General features: G+C 34.0%; 1 pseudogene; it reads left to right on the top strand.

Moving 5' to 3' along the window:
- Positions 1–19,342, top strand: part of LOC107811172 (uncharacterized) — a 29,715-nt pseudogene continuing 10,373 nt past the window's right edge.

The raw sequence follows: 19,342 nt of genomic DNA, 5'->3' as shown, positions 1-19,342 counted from the left end.
ATGGACCCTACACCAATGAACTTCTCATTGGCAAGGTAAAAAATAAAATGTAGCAATTGGTACTTTAATGTGTTGTACCTTCTGCCTTAAATTTTGTACCTTTCTGCCTTTTCAGTATGCTTCTATAATTTTACTGCTTTAAAAATTAATTCTGCTTAGTCAATTTTGAAGTTGAAAGTTACGAACTTGGACCAACAAATTTTCTTGTGATAAGTAAATGCGCCCAGCAAAATAATTTTTCTTCTTCTTAATTTGCAATGTTGCAAGAATTACATTGTAAAAATTAGTTACTTGATATTTTTTTAATCCTTGTTTAATTAGTTTATAATGTTTTCCAAAAATTATGGAAAATTCCTTCTTGTTGTCGATATTAACAACTTTTTTCTGGAATTTGAAGTCTAATACTCACCATATCATTTTTTTATATTTAAAACAAGTACTAATAGATATGTGTGGCTATAATCATCTTGAGAAGTTTAAAGTTAGAATTGTTTCTAAATATATAAAAGTGACTAAAAAAAATGCATCACAACGGGACAAAGGGAGTAAACACTTTATCCAACTTCAATTTAAGAAAATAAATATGATTTTCTATTTTAATATATTTACCTAATTGAAGTTTCAAGATAGAGAAGAGAAAAAGTTTATCTTCATTCCTCTATCTTTTGTGGTTAGATTAATTTATTTTAACCTCATATGTACGTCTCAGATTGAGTGCCCTGTCAATTCATAGGAGTGTTACTATCCAAGACTTTTCTTACCTAAGGACTTGTCAAAATTCTAAGAACATGTACTCTTTGAAGTTTGAAACTTCAATTTTCCACTTGTCCAAATATCCCTATTTCCTTTCTACTTCTAGTCATGAGATATTTATATAAACTACACTTAAAAGAAGATCTCACAAATGGTAGTTAAATAATATTTTTAAAATTATATATGCTATTAAATATAGATTGTTATCCTATGATTATTGTGATACTAATATTGTCTTCCTTTTTACCTCTTTTGTCTTTTTATTTTTTTGAGCCGAGGGTCTTTCGGAAACAACTTCTCTACTCCTTCGGGGTAGGGGTAAGGTCCGCGTACACACTATCCTCCCCAGACCCCATTAGTAAGATTTTACTGGATTGTTGTTGTTGTATTAAATATAGAATTGTGCAAGAATATTAAACAAAAAGTAAAGATATCGTATAAATAAATAAAAAATCATATCATTCCTTTATCTTTTGTGGTTAGATTAATTTCTTTTAATCACATTACACATATGTACGTCTCAAAATTAGTGCCCTATCAATTCATATTAGTGTTACTAGCCAAGACTTTTCTTACCTGAGGACTTGTCAAAATTTTAGATACATGTATTCTTTGAAGTTTGAAACTTCAAATTTCCATTTGTAAAAATATCCCTACTTCCTTTCAACTTCTGGTCATGAGATATTTATGTAGACTCTAAATATTCTACCCATCGATAAATTAACAACAATCAAGTCTCGTCTAACAAATCACCCTTAGGAAAATACTCACGTTAATTTCATTGATGGTCATCCAACTTGTAATTTATTTCACAAAAGTCACTAAACTATTTTTCATCACTTAAAAATCACTCAACTTTACTTTTGTAACTTAAAAGTCATTCTAGTTCAAAACCTACAAAATATTCAATAAAAAATATGACATGGTATTATATTTGATTAAAAAATCTAACAATAATGCCACATAAACTTAAATAGACCATATCTAAGTTAGACCCATTTCTTCTTCAGCCCGATTTGACCTATAACCAAAATGAATTATTAATATTTGAATAATTAACTGGACTAACACTTTGATTTTGTGGTTAATTTGTAGAAAAAGAAGTCTAAGAAATTTAAGAAAAATTAGGTCTTTTGAATTTATCTTTAGGTTTTGGTAGTACATTTACGGTCAATGACACAATACGTTGTCTCTTTCTTTTGTCCAAATTATCGCTATAGGTTGTCTACGATTGTGGTGTGTATTGACAATTTTTACTATGCAATTTCATTGTGGGTGTTTCTTACCGAACAATATTTTTGTCTGTTAGTATTGCTTAATAAGCAATATTTTGACTTTAATGGAATAGTAATTTGTGAAAATAAGTTCTTATTAGCTTGTTGTTCTTGTCTGTTAGTGGTACATTTAATTGTTATATGAGATTGATATGGTAGTATTTTAACTTCATGTAAAATTATAAAATGATATGAAGGATGCAAAAACTAGATCGGTGCTAGTTCTGTTCATATTTTTAATGAAATTATAGGTGGTGGTATTAACGTTATTACGTAACAAATTAAGTAAGATATTTTTAGCACAAAATAATTGTTCTCTTCTTTTCCTTCTAATTGTCAAAATATTAAAACTCATTTTGGTTATAACTTATAGGTCAAATCGGGCTGATGAAGAAATGGGTCTAACTTAGATGTGGTCTATTTAAACTTATGTGGCATTATTGTTAGATTTTTTAATTAAATGTAATGTCATGTCATTTTTTTTGTTGGATATTTTGTCGGTTTTGAACTAGAATAACTTTTAAGTTACAAAGGTAAAGTTGAGTGACTTCTAAGTGATAAAAAATAGTTAAGTAACTTTTGTGAAATAAATGATAAGCTGATGATCATCCGTGAAATTAACTCGAAAATACTCCATACCAAGATGAATGAACTAATTTTCATTCTTTTAGCAGGATTAGGTCACCTCGTATCGGCCATCGAATTTGCAAAACTCGTTCTAAATAGAGATGAAAATAATCTTTGCAACTTTATTCTCATCATGAAACTTCCCTTAGACTATGGCGTTCAAAATTTCATTAAAATCTCTCACTTCTCAACTCCATTTGAAATTCATCGATATCTCCTTAGACAAAAAAATATCTTCTGGATTCTTGAAATGAGCAAAATTTAGACACGTCTATGTACATGAACTCTAATAAGGAATTATCAATTCCATGTTTTAAAAATCCATGTCCTACTAAAGTTTAGCCTAAGCATTTATTGGATACAAGACTTGCTTCAACATTGTTTTTTTGATGGAATTCTTCGATTTAAAGAGGCTAAAGGGATTATTATTAACACTTTTTTCGAGCTTGAATCTTTTTCTCTTCAGGCTATATATATTTTTTTCTTCTAAAATCCCTTCCAATTTAGGAGGATCAATAGTGTTTTCACACTTCCTCTCTAGTGTGACTCGAACCCAGGACCTAACGGTCGTGGGTAAAGGTCTTCAGGCTATATTGGATTCTTAGATTGTTCCAACAATTTATCCAGTTGGTCCAGTGGTCAGTTTTGCAAAAAGTGGTCACAATCGAAATAATCTGTCCGAAACTGAAAGTATTATCTAGTAGTTGAATGAGCAACCGGATTTATCTGTAGTGTTTTTGTGCTTTGGTAGTATGGGAAGTTTTGAAGCAGAGCAAATCAAAGAAATAGCAATTGCACTGGAGCATTGCGGTCACAGGTACTGTTGTTAAAAGGCGTCAGACTCGTGTCAGATTCTTCAAAAAAAAAAAAAAAATTTAGAGTATTTGGCACGAGTGCAATAACAATATTTTTAAAAAAAAAAAATCTGAGCCACATAGCTTTTATGAGCTTAGGTCCTCCAAGGTATATAAATTTTAGTATATATACGTACGTGTATATATATATATATATATATATATATATATATATATATATATATATATATATATATATAGACTTTTAAATAAGTCTGTTGCAACAGTTTTTATTTTTTTGTTTTATTCTATAACATTATATTCAGTTTTGTTTAAAATTTGAATTTAAATTTACCTTTTGAATAAAATAAACGGGTATGTTTGTTTGTTAGATAAAGTGGTTGTGTAGAATAGCTCTTTTTTCTATAATTGCAAAAACTTTGTTTGAGTGGCTATGAAAAATCTGCAATATACTGTATACACATAGGTTTAATTTGTTGTCGTCTTGAAAGAATTTAATAGGATTTTTGCAGTAAGTATATGAGCAATATCTCTTTAAGAAAAATTATTTTCACATCTCGTATAGGGCCGGATGGACAATATATGTGGAGCAATTTTTGCAAAAATACCCATTGAGCTTGAAATAATTACTTTTTTCTACCCATTTGAAAATTATTTAAAATATATACCTACCCAATTAAAACTAATTACTCCTACATGCCCACTCATTATCCATTTGGTTTGGGTTGGTTTGGCTTAGCTTGGTTTGGTTTGGCTTGAATTGGCTTCACTTGGCTTGTCTTGGTTTGCTTGGCTTGGCTTGATTTGGTTTTGTTTGGCTTGGTTTAGTAGCTTAATTTGACTTCATATAATTGGCTTTTGACTGGGTATTAAAAAGAATGGGTAGGGGGCAAACTATGTAGGCAGTGGCAGGTAAATATTTTGTCCCGCCTGGGTATTTGTTAAAGACTCCCATATATGTAATGGTAAAATGAACTAATGGCCTTCCCTTTTATAGACAAAAAAGTCTTGACCTCTTAGGTGTAAAAGAAGAGATACAACTTGTGCAAATGATGTCCAACACACAATGCAATATTTTTGGGTCCCAAAGAATATTGCCAACAAAGTCTACACTTTGCAAAGATGCTTATGCTTATGTGAGATGGACTCCATTTGACAAAATAATGGCCATATTACAAATCTTCACTTTGGCATAATTTTGGATGATATAGTAAATTTGCTCCACCTTCTCCGCAAAAGTCCCAATGGGCATATGTCAAAATTTAATGCCATCAAAATCAGACAAGTTGTCTGATACCGAAATTGTAGTAGGGCCTATAATAGTGGAGCCCAATAAAGTATACAACGAACCAGATTTGTGTGCTTTCATCATCACACGAGCACGTTGAAAATTTTTCAGAACTCCACCTTCACTAGTGAATTTACACCCAAGGGATTCTAAAGTGCCCAAAGATATGGGATTTTTCTTCAACTCAGGAACATATCTAACATCGGTGAGAGTTCTCACCACATCATCATGCATTCTGACCCGAATTGTACCTTTGCCAATAACGTTACGAGTAACATTGTTACCCAATTGGACAACTCCACCTGCAAGTGAATCACATGTAGAAAATAAGTCCTTTCTAGGACACATATGATATGAACAATCGGAATCTAAAATTCACTCATTGTCTAATCTGAAACTAGTTTCAATTGCTAAAAATATAGTTCCCTCAATCTCATCAGTTGCTACACTAGTTTCGGCGGTGTCAGTATTTTTGTGCTCATTTTTTCTTTCCTTATGCTTTTTTTTATTTTTCAGTTTATAGCATTCGGAGATAATGTGACATTTCTTATGACAATAGCGACACTGTAAATTATTGTATCTGGATATGGAGTCGGAGTTGCCCCTAACAAACAAGCCAACTTCCGCTTGAGTTCCACTAGCTTCCCCAGTAATATCACTATCTATCTGTTCCTTTGATTTTAAGATAGATTTAATATCCTTATAAGAGATATTATCCTTTGCATAAAGCATAGTATCTCTTATATGCTTAAAAGATGGGGGTAGAGAACAAAGCAGTAACACTGCTTGATCCTCATCTTTAATTTCAGTATCTATATTACTCAAATCCATAAGAATGGAATCAAATGTGTCAAGATGAGAGAGAATAGAGGTACCTTCACCCATACGAATTGTATAAAGATTTTACTTCAGGTAAAGTCTATTTTCCATCGTCCTCTTCATATATAAGGTTTTTAATTTTTCCCACATGCATTTAGTTGTGGTTTCTACAGAAATTTCACGTAAAACCTCATTTGAGAGATTTAAAATAATACCTGCTTTTGCCTTTTTGTCTATGATGGCAAACTCCGCATCTGTCATTTTATCCGGCTTCTTCTCCTTTCCTTGCAGCGCCAAGTCTAAGCCATCCTGAATTAGGATAGCTTCCATTTTTAATTGCCACATTCTGAAATTTGCACTTCGGTCAAATTTCTCAATACAGGTCTTTGTTCGAGTCATTTTGGCTATTGAAACTAACCTGGTTAGATCCGACTCTGATACCAATTTATTAGGATCGGGAACCCGGGTAGTGTGGAATATAGTCAAATAACGGTATAATGGCAATAACAAAGACAATGGAAGTTGATAACAACGACAATTAAAATAGATAAAGAAGACACAAATTTAACGTGGTTCGGTCAAATTTTGTTGGGGAAGAAGAAGAAGATAGCGATGCAGAGAATAAGGAAGAAGAAGACTTAGACCATACAAAGAAGAAGACAGGAATGCAGAGAATAAGGAAAAAGAAGACTTTAGACTAATTAGGAATTGACTACTTTATTACTAGTTGATATGTTTGCTAATATTCTGCCGAGATAGGCATTACATATACTATGTCTTCAATAGTTTTTTGTTTATAAAAATTACAGTTTTAATTGTACCAAAAATAGTTATAGTTTTAATCAAAATAATAAATAATTATTTAACTGTAAACTAAATATAATTGTATATACTTTAAAGACACATATTTTTTATCTGAGTAAACTTCATATATATATTAAATAATTATATGCTCTAAATAAATAAATTTTATTAATTTACCTAATTATACTATTTATAAATATTTTCTTTCTAAAAGAAACGGGAGATAATTTCTAAATTAATTATTAGCATGTAATTTTTTTGACAAATTACGTTCTTGCGAAGATCATGAAAATATATAAATTGTACATAATAGAATTGACCCTTTAGTTCTCCACTATATGCTATGTTGTGACACATATTTTAAGACTAATTATAAATTACATGATTTGAGAATGAGCTAAAATAATTTTAAAAAATGACAAAGAAGAATATTTTTATATTATATTTGATTAGCACCACCAATTAATAGTGAGTTATCGAAATACTTAAAATATAATTAATTATTCATGGTTAATGTTATATAGCTTTCAAACAAATCACATTAATTGACTAGGGAACTCTTCTTGTTAGATCATTTGATTCTTCATACCGCGTACAAGTTATGAACTATCGAAATACTTGAAATCTAAATAGATGTTTGATTGGAAATAACGATTGACTTTATCTCAATAATTTGACCGATAACAAGATATATCTACTATCGTATTAGGGATCCCATCTTGTTAGATTGTTTGATTCTTTCTATCAATACAAGTTCTAGAATATCGAAATACTTTAGAAATATGACAAAGAAGAATATTAGCAAATTTTAGAAAATAAACAAAGAATGAGAAAACTTAATAACACTTAATTTATACAATTAATATTGAGCTATTGAAATGCTTGAAATATAATTAATTATTCATGATTAAGGTTATATAGCTTTCAGACAAATCACATTAATCGACTAGAGTAGGAAACTCTTCGTGTTAGATCATTTGAGTCTTCCTATCAATACAAGTTATGAACTATCGAAATATTTGAAATCTAAATATATGTTTGATTGAAAATAACGATTGACTTTGTCTGACTAATTTGACCGATAACAAGATATATCCACTATCATTTTAGGGATCCCGTCTTGTTAGATTGTTTGATTCTTTCTATCAATACAAGTTCTAGAATATCGAGCTAATTAATATTGAGCAATTGAAATACTTGAAATATAATTAATTATTCATGATTAAGGTTATATAGCTTTCAGACAAATCACATTAATCGACTAGAGTAGGAAACTCTTCTTGTTAGATCATTTGAGTCTTCCTATCAATACAAGTTATGAACTATCGAAATACTTGAAATCTAAATATATGTTTGATTGGAAATAACGATTGACTTTGTTTGACTACTTTGACCGATAATAAGAGATAATCCACTATCATATTAGGGATCCCGTCTTGTTAGATTGTTTGATTCTTTCTATCAATACAAGTTCTAGAATATCGAGCTAATTAATATTGATCTATTGAAATACTTGAAATATAATTAATTATTCATGATTAAGGTTATATAGCTTTCAGACAAATCACATTAATCGACTAATTTAATCAATAATAAAATATACACAATATCGTATGTAATTAAATAATGTTTAAGGTTATATGATTTTGGGGTTTGAGGTTTTAGTTTTGGAATTTAGGGTTTGGAGTTTGATTAATAATTATATTTATATTAAAATTTAAAAATATTTCCAAATTAAAATGATAAAACTAAATAGTACAAATATCATTTAATGCAATATTTTACTATCCCATGAAAAGTAACGTGAATTATCTTGTCCAAAAAGTGAATTATCATCATAAACTTCACCCATCATAATACCTTTTTGTTTATTTAATGAATTATTTATCCAATAAGTCTATTGTCATTGTAAAGTCCCCATATCCCCATCAGAATATCTTTTTTCTCATTGAATGAATTTTCTTGTCCAAGAACATAGATAAACAAGCCATTCTCACTCTCTTTGCTTCATCTCGACTTTCTTTGAATCCATAGCCGAAATTTTTTAGAATTTTTCTTTACCCAATATCCCTTAAAATGGCTTCATCAACAGATGTGAAACAAAAAGGAAAAGGCATTTCAAGACCAGCAAAAAGTGTTGCATCAGATTTTGATGACAAACTCTTATGGAATCATGTTAAAGTTCTTTCGGTTCCTCGGTGAAAATAGAGTGTGGTCTTTTAACTTTTGCAATAAACAAGTTACAGGTTCATATTCTAAAGGTAAAGCGCATCTTCTAAAGATCTCTGGTCATGGCGTTGCTATATACAAAGAGATTACTCATGAAGTATGTGCAACATTGAAGAAGGAGAACGACGAAGCTGAAAAGAAAAAAATTGGCGCACAACTGAATGCAAGAAAAAAGGCAGATTATGTATCTCTACCGGAAGGCTTAGACTTATCACAACTAAAAAAAAGAAAAGGTTCAAATGGTGGAGCACTAGAGAAATATTTTAACATTTGTAACAGAAACATTGCCGACAAGTTGGCGGCTCGTATGTTCTACGCATCAGGTTTATCATTTAACCTTGCAACTTCTCCTTACTATAAAAAATATTCGGAGTTTTTGGCAGCAAATTCTTTGCCTGGTTATGTTCCGCCAACTTTTAATAGGTTAAGAACAACTCTTTTGGCCCAAGAAAAGGCTCATATTAATAGAAAATTATAACCTATTAAAGATACATGAAAAAGAAAAGGATTGTCGATTTGTTCGGATGGATGATCAGATATTAAAACGCGACCATTGATAAATATAATGGGAGCATCTAGTGGCGGACCAATATTCTTAAAATCAATCAATTCAAGTGGGATTATTAAGGATGGTGAATATATTGATAAGTTATTTATTAAAGCCATAGAGTATGTCGATGCAAAGAATATTGTCCAAGTTGTCACTGATAATGTAGGTAATATGAAGCTTGCCGGTTCTATTGTTGAGCAAACTTTTTCGCACATATTTTGGACACCATGTATTGTTCATTGTTTGAATCTTGCTTTAAAAAGTATATGTCAACCTTCAGAAAAATTAACTCACTTTAAAAATTACGAATGGATATTAAAGTTGATTGGTCAAGTGAGTAGCTTAAAGAATTTTGTGGTGAATCACGACATGACGCTTGCCATTTTCTAAAAGTATTCGGAGTTATCTTTGTTGAAAGTTGCGTAACCAAGATTTGCTTCTCATATTATTATGACTTCTCGTATTCATAGAGTTAAATCGTCATTGGAAAAAATGGTGATGGATGACGAATGGAAGAATTACAAAGGAGATAAAGTAATTGAAGCTAAAGTGCACGAAATAAAATCTCTTGTGATGGATGATGAATGGTGGGATACTATTGAATACTTGTTGAGGTGTACGGAGCCAATTGTAGCCATGCTTAGAAATGCCGACCTTGATTGTCCAAAATTGCACCTTATTTACGACATGTAGGATACAATGATTGAAAAGGTGAAGGTGATTGTATTTGAGCATGAGGGGAAAGATCTTATTACCGGTCAATCGAATTTTTTTGCTACAATTCAAGGAATTCTTGTGGCAAGGTGGAATAAGAGTAATACTCCATTGCATTGCATGGCATATTCATTAGTTCCGAAATATTATCATGAGTCGTGGCTTAAAGGTGAAAGTAACGGATTAAGAAGACTTGCTCCTAATGAAGATATAGAGATTTCACAAAATAGGCTCAATTGCTTTCAAAGATATTTCAAGGATCCGAATGATTTAAAGAAAGCTTCTTTGGAGTATGGGGTATTTTGTTGTGGGAATGATTACTTTGGTGAGCCTCATGTGATTGATGCTATGGGGTATGAGGAGCATTTATTTTGGTGGGCTAACCATGGTGTAAATGCTCCACTTTTACAAAGTCTGGCTTACAAATTGTTTTCCCAGCCAACTTCTTCATCTTGTTGCGAGAGAAATTGGAGTACTTTTTCATTTATTCATAGCATCAAGAGAAACAAGCTAGCTACTTCTAGAGCCGAAGATTTAGTTTTTATCCATTATAGTATTCGCTTGCTCTCTCGAAGAAAGGAAAAGTATACAAGTGGTCCAAGGAAATATTGGGATTTAGGTATATCTGTATACATACATATTCATGATTTGATATTTCTTGAGTAATTTCTTTAGCATGATAAGTTCCTTTAACAATCTTCTAAATTTATTTTGGTGTTGTTTTAGGTAGGAATTGTTTTAATATTGATGAAAGTATCAATGATCTAGTTGAATTGTCAATAGACGAACCTCAACTAGAAGGAGTCTTCTTTGAAGAGGAAGTTCAAGATTTGCAAGAAGTTGACATTGAAGAGATTGAGGAAGATGACCTTTGAATAGAATGTACTCATGTATAATGTTTCAAGTGACAAGTCTAGCGTAGTTTAAATGTGTATGCTATGTACTTATTTTTTGTCTATGAACTTGTGAACTTACAATTTCTGTAAGATTTTTTGGTGGTCATTTGAGTAACTTAATTTGAATAGCTAATTATTTAAAAATTTTGACTAGTGACTCTTGAAAATATGTTAGCCTATTTAGTTCTAAGTTCTAACTTCCAAAGGTATGTTTCATTTCTTTTGTATCTCTAAATCTCTTTATAACTTTTATTTGTTATATTTCAACAAGTTTATAATAACTTATTTTAATACTTTGTTGTGCGAGTTGTAGGAAAATTAATGAATCATGCCATTTTGGAGAGTGTCTACGTGCCTGCCTACAACTTGAAAACTAAATGACTCAGTTACTACACTCTACAAGGCAAAAGTTACACGTAAGTTTTCCATATAATCTCTCATAATTATGCATATCTCTATAACTATATTTCTAGATTTTTAATTTATTTTTGCCGAATCTCCGCACCCGTACCCGTACCTAGATCCGTATCCTCGAATCCTAAAATTTAGACCATGAAGGATCCGTCCTTTGGATCCGCACCCGTGTCGGATACCTGCACCCGAGTCCGAGTAACTTAGGCCCTATATATATATGCCTGTGGTAGTGGCGGAAGAAAAGGGAAAGTCAAATAGAAGGGAGAGAAGGAAAAATCAGTCTCTGAAGGGAGGGGAGGACTCACCGGATCAATGGACTAATCCAGAATCAGATGTTAGATCGAGAAGAGACGGGGGTTTGAATTTGGGAGAAGAAGTCAAAATTTTATCGGAAAAAAGGACGTAAATACCCCTGGGTTAGTGATGCGGGCTGAAAAGGCAGAATGGGCCGGTCCTCCTTTAACCATCATAGGGTCGGGCAAGTTTTCAGCAAGTATAGGCCTGGGCCTCCACACATGGGCCTAGCAACTTTTCCCAATTCTATTATAATTGATTCCAATGGGCCCATCTTATATCAAGCTGCGTCTGATAAGGCTCCTAAGCATATGGGAGCAATCGCTCCTTCTTCTTATGCCAATGGTGCTTCACACAGTGGTATTTCTTCACCAAGCACTATGACCCACGCCCCTCTTCGTCCACTGCTCCAGGGGCAGCACAGGCTAAAGCTGGTGGTGTTAATCCACGCCTCTTGCCTCTGACGGACCCAACTCCATCGCCCTCCCATCTTCCCCTATGCTTAGTTGTGCTGAGGTTACACTCCAAGCTCCTTCTTCTTCAGGGAAGATTGTTGCACCCGCCCCAATTGATGTCAGTGGCGAGCCAACAATACTAGTTAATATGTCTCCAAGGGTTCCATCCCGATACCCTGCTGGCGCTTCTGGTCATCCCTATAGCAGCGAAACGTTAATTTCAGAGGTTAGTGCCTCTCAAGAAAATGATGATATCCTCCCGGCATCTAAAGTTTCTACTGCTAGCAATGCTATGGTCTTGTATTCCTCTAGCAGGAGCAAGGGAATGGTACATACAGAAGACGCATGTCCAATTTCATCACGGATTGGAGGAGGGGATATGTCCTTCTGGATGGAAGATAAACTATTAAATTTTGAGAAGTTCTTAGGTGTTTCTTTCGAAGGAAAGGAAGATAGGGTGCTACAACTATTGAGGGAGATTGAGCAACAGTCTTTTTATGAAGGTGCAGGGAGGGAATTGGGTCAAGGTGTTAAGCAAAATAATTTAGGGGATGTAGTAGTGTACCAAAGAAGGGGCCGGGTGTGTGATAGGGAGAAAGGGACCTCGGCTAGGGGGTGAGGAAAAGGGGGCTATTGTTACTTATGGAAGTTAAGATTATTTCATGGAATGTGAGAGGGATAAATGACCCAAACAAAAGGGCCATCATCAAAGTGGGAGTTAGAAAGTGGGGTACCAACCTAGTTTGTTTTCAGGAGACCAAAATGGAAGCTTTGTCGAATGCGATTGTGAGAAGTGTCTGGGGAGGTAGTTGGGTGAAATATGACTGGGTCCCAGCAGCGGGAAGTGTCGGAGGCATTATTCTTATGTGGGATGATAGAAGCTTGGAGGTAAATGAGATTAAGAAGGGAGTTTTTGCTTTAGCAGCTCTCGTCAAAGATAGAGTGAGTGGGGTGGAGTGGGGATTTGGGAGAATGTACGGACCGGTAGGAGAAGGGTCCAAGGTGTCTTTCTGGGAGGAACTAGCCAATATTATGGGGGAATGAAATATTTCATGGGTTATAGGGGGAGACTTTAACACTATTAGATTTCCAGAGGAGAGATTAGGGTGTTGCCTGATTTCGAGGGCCATGGAGAAGTTTTCTAACTTCATCAATGATCACTGTCTCATTGATCTTCCTCTGTCAGGGGAAAGGTTTACTTGGGCCAGGGCGGAGGATCATAAGTCAAGGTCTAGACTTAATAGATTCATGATATCGCCCTCCTGGGATGAGCTGGTGCCAAATGTGTTGCAGATTCCTTTACCTAGGCTGACTTCAGATCATTTGCCTATCTTGTTAGATGGATGCAGAGGGAGGGTGTGCGTTCTCCCTTCCGATTCGAGAACATGTGGTTGAAAGTGCCAGGATTTGGTGACAAAGTGAAAGAATGGTGGACAAGCTATGGGGTATCAGGGTCACCCTTATTCCGTCTTTCGAAGAAGCTCAAATTGCTCAATGGAGATATTATTAGGTGGAATAAGGAGGTTTTTGGGAGGGTAGAGGTTAAAATAAGGGAGCTTATGCATGAATTGGAGGAATTACAGAGAGGTGAAGGGGCGAGATAGTTAGATGAATTTGAGAAAGCAAGATTGGGGGAGGTTAAGAGGGAAATAATCGAGTTAGCAATAGCTCAGTAGACTAGTTGGCAGCAAAAATCGAGGGCGCTCTGGTTAAAGGTAGGGATTCAAATACCAAGTTTTTCCACAGGGTTGTGGTCACAAATAGAAGGAGAAACTTCATAGAGTCCTTAGTGGTGGATGGGGTGAGGACTGAGGGAGAAGAGGAGGTAAAAGGGGCGATAGTGGGGTTTTATGAGAACTTATACAAATAGAAAGTTAGTTGGAGGCCTACTTTGGGGGGAATAGAGTTCAACAACATAGGTGAGGGAGACAGTAAGTAGCTAGAAAGGGCTTTCGAGGAGGAGGAGGTGCACGAGACTGTGTCGAGTTGTGCTGGTGATAAGGCCCCCGGGCCTGATGGTTTCTCATTGGCCTTCTTCCAACTCTGTTGGGACACCATTAAGGGGGAGTTGATGTAAGCCATTAAATACTTCCACATGAATGGTGTTTTCGAGAGAAGTATCAATGTTTTTTTTATTACTATTGGGCCTAAGAAAGAAGGCGCATCTTGTATCAGAGACTACAAGCCTATCAGTCTCGTGGGGAACATTTACAAGATTATTTATAAAGTGCTCTCCAACAGACTCAAGAAGGTTCTTGACGTGTCTGTTTCGTCCTCCCGGAATGCATTTGTGGAAGGTAGGCAGATCCTGGATGCCGCTTTGGTGGCAAACGAACTAGTAGACTCCAGAAGAAAAAAAATAGGGAAACCGACTTATTATGCAAGTTGGAGCTTGAGAAGGCTTTTGACTATGTCAATTGGGAGTTCCTGGATTTCATTATGATGCGGATGGGATTTGGGGAAAGATGGAGGAGATGGATCAAGTTTTGCGTTTCCTCGGTCAGATTCTCTGTCCTGGTTAATGGTAGCCTGTGTGGTTTCTTTGGCAGCTCCAGGGGCCTCAGGCAAGGTGACCCCCTATTTCTCATTCTATTCATTATAGTGATGGATGCTCTGAGTAAAATGATGGATTGTGCGGCGGACGGAGGCTTCTTGAGAGGATTCTTAGCTTCGATCGGGGTGCTCAGTGCCCAAAGAGTCTATCCTTTTCCTTTTGCGGATGACACCCTGGTTTTCTGTGATGCCGATATAGATCAGTTGACCTGCCTAAAGCAGGTCCTGCAGTGGTTTCAGATAGTATCAGGACTCAAAATCAACCTCGGCAAGTGCGAGATTTTCCCGGTGGGTGAGGTTGCTTACATTGATGCTTTGTCTCATGTCCTCAGATGTAAGTTGGGCTCTCTTCCCACCACTTACCTGGGTCTACCATTGAGAGCTTCGCATAAGGATACTATGGTTTGGAATCCAGTGATTGAAAGGGTTAAAAAAAAGATTAGCAGGTTGGCAGAAACGGTACTTGTCAAAAGGCGGTAAGGAAGTGCTTATCAAAAGCACTTTGTCGAGTATCCCTACCTATTACTTGTCCATATTGCAAGCTCCAGTGAGCATCATAGATAAATTGGAGCGGCTTCAAAGGAATTTTCTTTGGGATGCGGCGGATGGAACTAGAATGTTTCATCTAGTGAATTGGCAGACAGTCACTTCCCCAAAGAATTGGGGTGGACTTGGAGTAAAAGATCTTAGGGTATTCAACAGAGCTTTACTGGGGTAGTGGTTGTGGAGATTCGGGGTAGAAGAGCATGCTCTATGGAGGAAGGTCATAGTAGTAAAGTACGATTCAACGGGAGGGGGTTGGAGGACCAAGGCAATCACAACACCATTCGGATGTGGCATATGGAGGAGCATCATGAAGAATTGGGAAGCCTTTAATGGCAACATCACTTACAGGGTGGGAGATGGAAGGAGAATCAGCTTTTAGAATCACAGGTGGTGTGGAGAGGATACTCTGAGGGTCTCCTTCCCCGATGTCTTCAGAGTTTCAAACCAGAAGGAATTGATGGTCCAACAGATTCGCAAGGAGCATGAAGGAAGGGGGGGGGGGTAGTATGGGACCTCTCTTTTAGAAGGAACATGAAAGATTGGGAGATTGCGGAGCTCCAAGATTTGTTGACACTGCTATACGGGCAAGAAAGGCCACATCCATCTTGTGATTCTTGGAGATGGGGGTTGCGTGGCGATGGTTTGTTCACTATAAAGTTCTTTTACCAGAGTATGTTGGTGAGAGAGGAGGCTACTTTTCCATACTCCTCGATCTGGATCCCTAAGGCGCCAACGAAGATGTGCTTCTTGACATGGCTAGCGGTGAGGAGAGTGATCTTGACTGTTGAAAATCTGCGAAAGAGAGGAATTACATTTGTTAGTTGGTGCTATATGTGTAAAAGCTCAGGGGAAGAAGTTGATCATCTTCTGCTGCATCGCCTTGTTTCCTCGGGTTTGTGGAGGGCAATCCTGAATCTTTTTGGTGTTCAATGAGTGATGCCAAACAGTGTAAAGGATATGCTATATAGCTGGGCCGGTTTCCGCACAAGAAGCAAGCAAAATGCGTAGAAGTTCGCCCCATTGGCTCTCATGTGGATAGTTTAGGAATAGAGAAATATGAGTCTTTGGGGGGATTGAGTCTTCTTTTTCACAACTTAAGAATAACCTTTTATCTTTGATCGCTTTTTGGTGCACCCATATAGCACCTACTTGTATAGAAGATTGTGCGTCTTTTGTAAAGAATGATGATCTGATGTAAATTCTACGAGAGTTTTTTTCTCTCTTTTGATTAATAGAATTTACCTTATATATAAAAAAACGATCTCCACCAAAGGGAAAAAAAGATATACCAAGCAATTACAACAACTTTGAAGAAGTGTTACCACAAATGGCAACGCCGGCGATTGAGGTGTCGAGGATCAAGCTAGGCTCACAAGGCTTAGAAGTCTCTAGAATCGGGCTGGGTTGTAGGAGTATGTCACCCCATCATGGCCCGCCCAAGCCCGAACCCGAAATGATCAAGCTCATGCAACAAGCCATTGATAACGGCGTCACCTTCCTCGACACCTCCGATCAATATGGACCCCACACCAATGAACTTCTCATCGGTAAGGTAAAAATAAAATGTAGCAATTGGTGCTTTAAGGTGTTGTACCTTCTACCTAAATTTTGTACCTTTCTGCTTTTTCAGTATGCTTCTATAATTATACTACTTTAAAAATTAATTCTGCTTAGTCAATTTTGAAGTTGAAAGTTACGAACTTCGACCAATATTTTTTCAGGTTATAAGTAAATGCGCCGAACAAAATAATTATTTTTTTCTTATTTTGCAATGTTGCAAGAATTAGTTATTTGATAGTTTTTTTTTATTATCCTTAGTTTATATTGTTTTCCAATAACTAGTTTTAGGATACACGTGTTGCGCGTATACTCTAGCTCAACGAATACAAAATTTTAGAAAATTACATAAATATTATATTAACATTTGTTTTTGAGTTATAAAATAAAAATTAACAAAAGATTAAGTTTCTAAAAATTATTGATCCTAATTAGCTAACTTCAACGTAGAAAGAAACTCTCAAGACCAAAATACAATTGTTCTATTTCTATGATCAATAAGAAATATCATATCAATTGTTTTCAACATATTAGAAAATACTATATTATTATTGCAAAAGATATTATTTAACTGCTACATTTTGATTAGTCTACTATTTCTTCATTTTGGAGTGAGTTTTCTTTTGTTGTCCAAGCACATAACTATGCATCCGATATTTTCTTTTACGGAAGTAAGAGTCTAAGATTGTATCAGATTAATTACCGTTTATGGATTCTAGAAGGATGTTAATCTATGAGCCAAAAATATGGAGGTTATGTTAAAAAACTCCTCTAAATTTTGCACGAAATCAGTTACACCCCAAACAAATTATAGTCATAAGTACCCCCGAAGTTGGCTATTTGATTGTTGTTACTCCTGGACGCTAACGTGGTAAAGAACATAGATACATACACTTTCCTTTAGGCGTGTGAAAGTGAAAAAAAATAAAAAATTAACTTTGATAAGATGTAATATTTTTCAATCGTTAATATAATTCTTTATTTATTACAATATAATTATGTATTTTTCTTGCTTCATGTTAATATACAAACGTATACTTTATCCAATTTTGTATTTTTAATTTCTTCTTTAGATATAATGTCTATTTGATCCAATTGTATATTTTATCTTTTCGGATCAAATTTATAAAAACATTAGCTAGATAAAAATAGTTTTAGCTAAAATAATAAAGTACCAATTGTGTATTATTTGTTATTTTTTAGATGCAAATAACTATCTATTTTAATTATGTATTTTTATTTTTGGGTCAAATTAATAAAAAAATTGGCTAGAACTTTATTATTTTCTTGCTTAATTAAAAAGCTACAACCAACATAGGAGTTGTAATTATTTTCAGAAATTCACAATATTTTTGAAATGCTACCTACTATGTTGTTTAAGTAAATAAAATAACTATTATAATATATATATTTTTATTTCTTTGACAAGCCTACACGTTTTGTTTCCCATTCAAAAACAAATTTCTCAAAACCCTAATAACGACTTCTAAAGTCATCTAATTACTATTGTAAGATTTCGAAAAACTCAACTAATAATTCTTTTTAAAAAAATTAATTTAAATAAGGAAAGAATCTTATATATAATTTCTACTAAGTATTATGAGTTTTTACCTAACTCAAATAAGGAAAGATTTCATAATCAAACTTTAAATTAATATGAAAAGTCCAAATATTAGAAAAATAATTAATGCATATTTTGTCTAGTGTGAACTCTATGTTAAAAGGGTAAAAGAGGCGAACGACATTTCGCTAAGGGCCTTCATGCTTTTAATATAACTAGTCTTAGGGTATGCGCTTTGCGCGTATACCTATATTAATGAGTATATAATTTTAAAAAATTACATATTTATTATTAAATAATATATTTGAGTTGTTGAAAAAAAAAATTAAAAATAATTTATTTATTTTTTGCATTCGAGATTTGTGCCTTTACAATGATATAGAAAATAGAGATATTTTTTTAAAATCCTTCTCACTCGAATAACATCTTTTTCTTTTTCTCTTCATCGATGTTTTCGCATAATATTTAAAAAATACATTTATTTATTAGAAAAATAGTTAATTAAGTAGATACATCTTAATTTAATAGTAAGAATATATAGTATCCTCCCCTTAGAATTATAAGTTCAAACATATTTCATATAGAAATGGCGTAAATAAATATAAGCAAAAGACAATGTAATATTGTTATTTCTCCCAAACGAATTTTTATGTTAAGACAATGTAATATTGTTATTTCTTCCAAACAATATAAGTAAAAGATAATAGACCTTGTGGTCCGGCCCTTACCCGGGCCCAGCACATCTGGGGAGTTTAGTGCATCGAGCTTCTTTTAATATTTATATTAAAGTCCTAAATATATATTATGACTTCCTACATAATTCAACACAAGAAAGATTTTATAACCAAATTAATTAATTTCAAAGTACTATATATTACGATAATAACTAAATTACGATTTTGTCTAATGTGAAATTTAATTTTAAATGATAAAAAAGGCTAACGATAATTCATTAAGGGCCTTCGTACTTTTAATATAGATAGATAGATAGATATGTAAGTTATTCTAGAAATTAATCAATTTAGTAGTGTACTTGATTAATCTTCTTTTTTTTTAGCTTTTTAATTTGAAATCCTACAAATGATATGGAGATTAGACGTGGTAAAAAGCTAGTATTGTTTTTCCTTTTGAAACACAAGTCTTTAGTGTATTAAAATCACGTCTTCCTATTGCAAATAAAATTGTAATACAAT

This window comes from Nicotiana tabacum, chromosome 14, assembly GCF_000715075.1.
Source record: "Nicotiana tabacum cultivar K326 chromosome 14, ASM71507v2, whole genome shotgun sequence".
Taxonomy (NCBI): Eukaryota; Viridiplantae; Streptophyta; class Magnoliopsida; order Solanales; family Solanaceae; genus Nicotiana; species Nicotiana tabacum.
The sequence above is the reverse complement of the archived record's forward strand: the minus strand, read 5'-3'. Positions and strand labels throughout refer to the sequence as shown.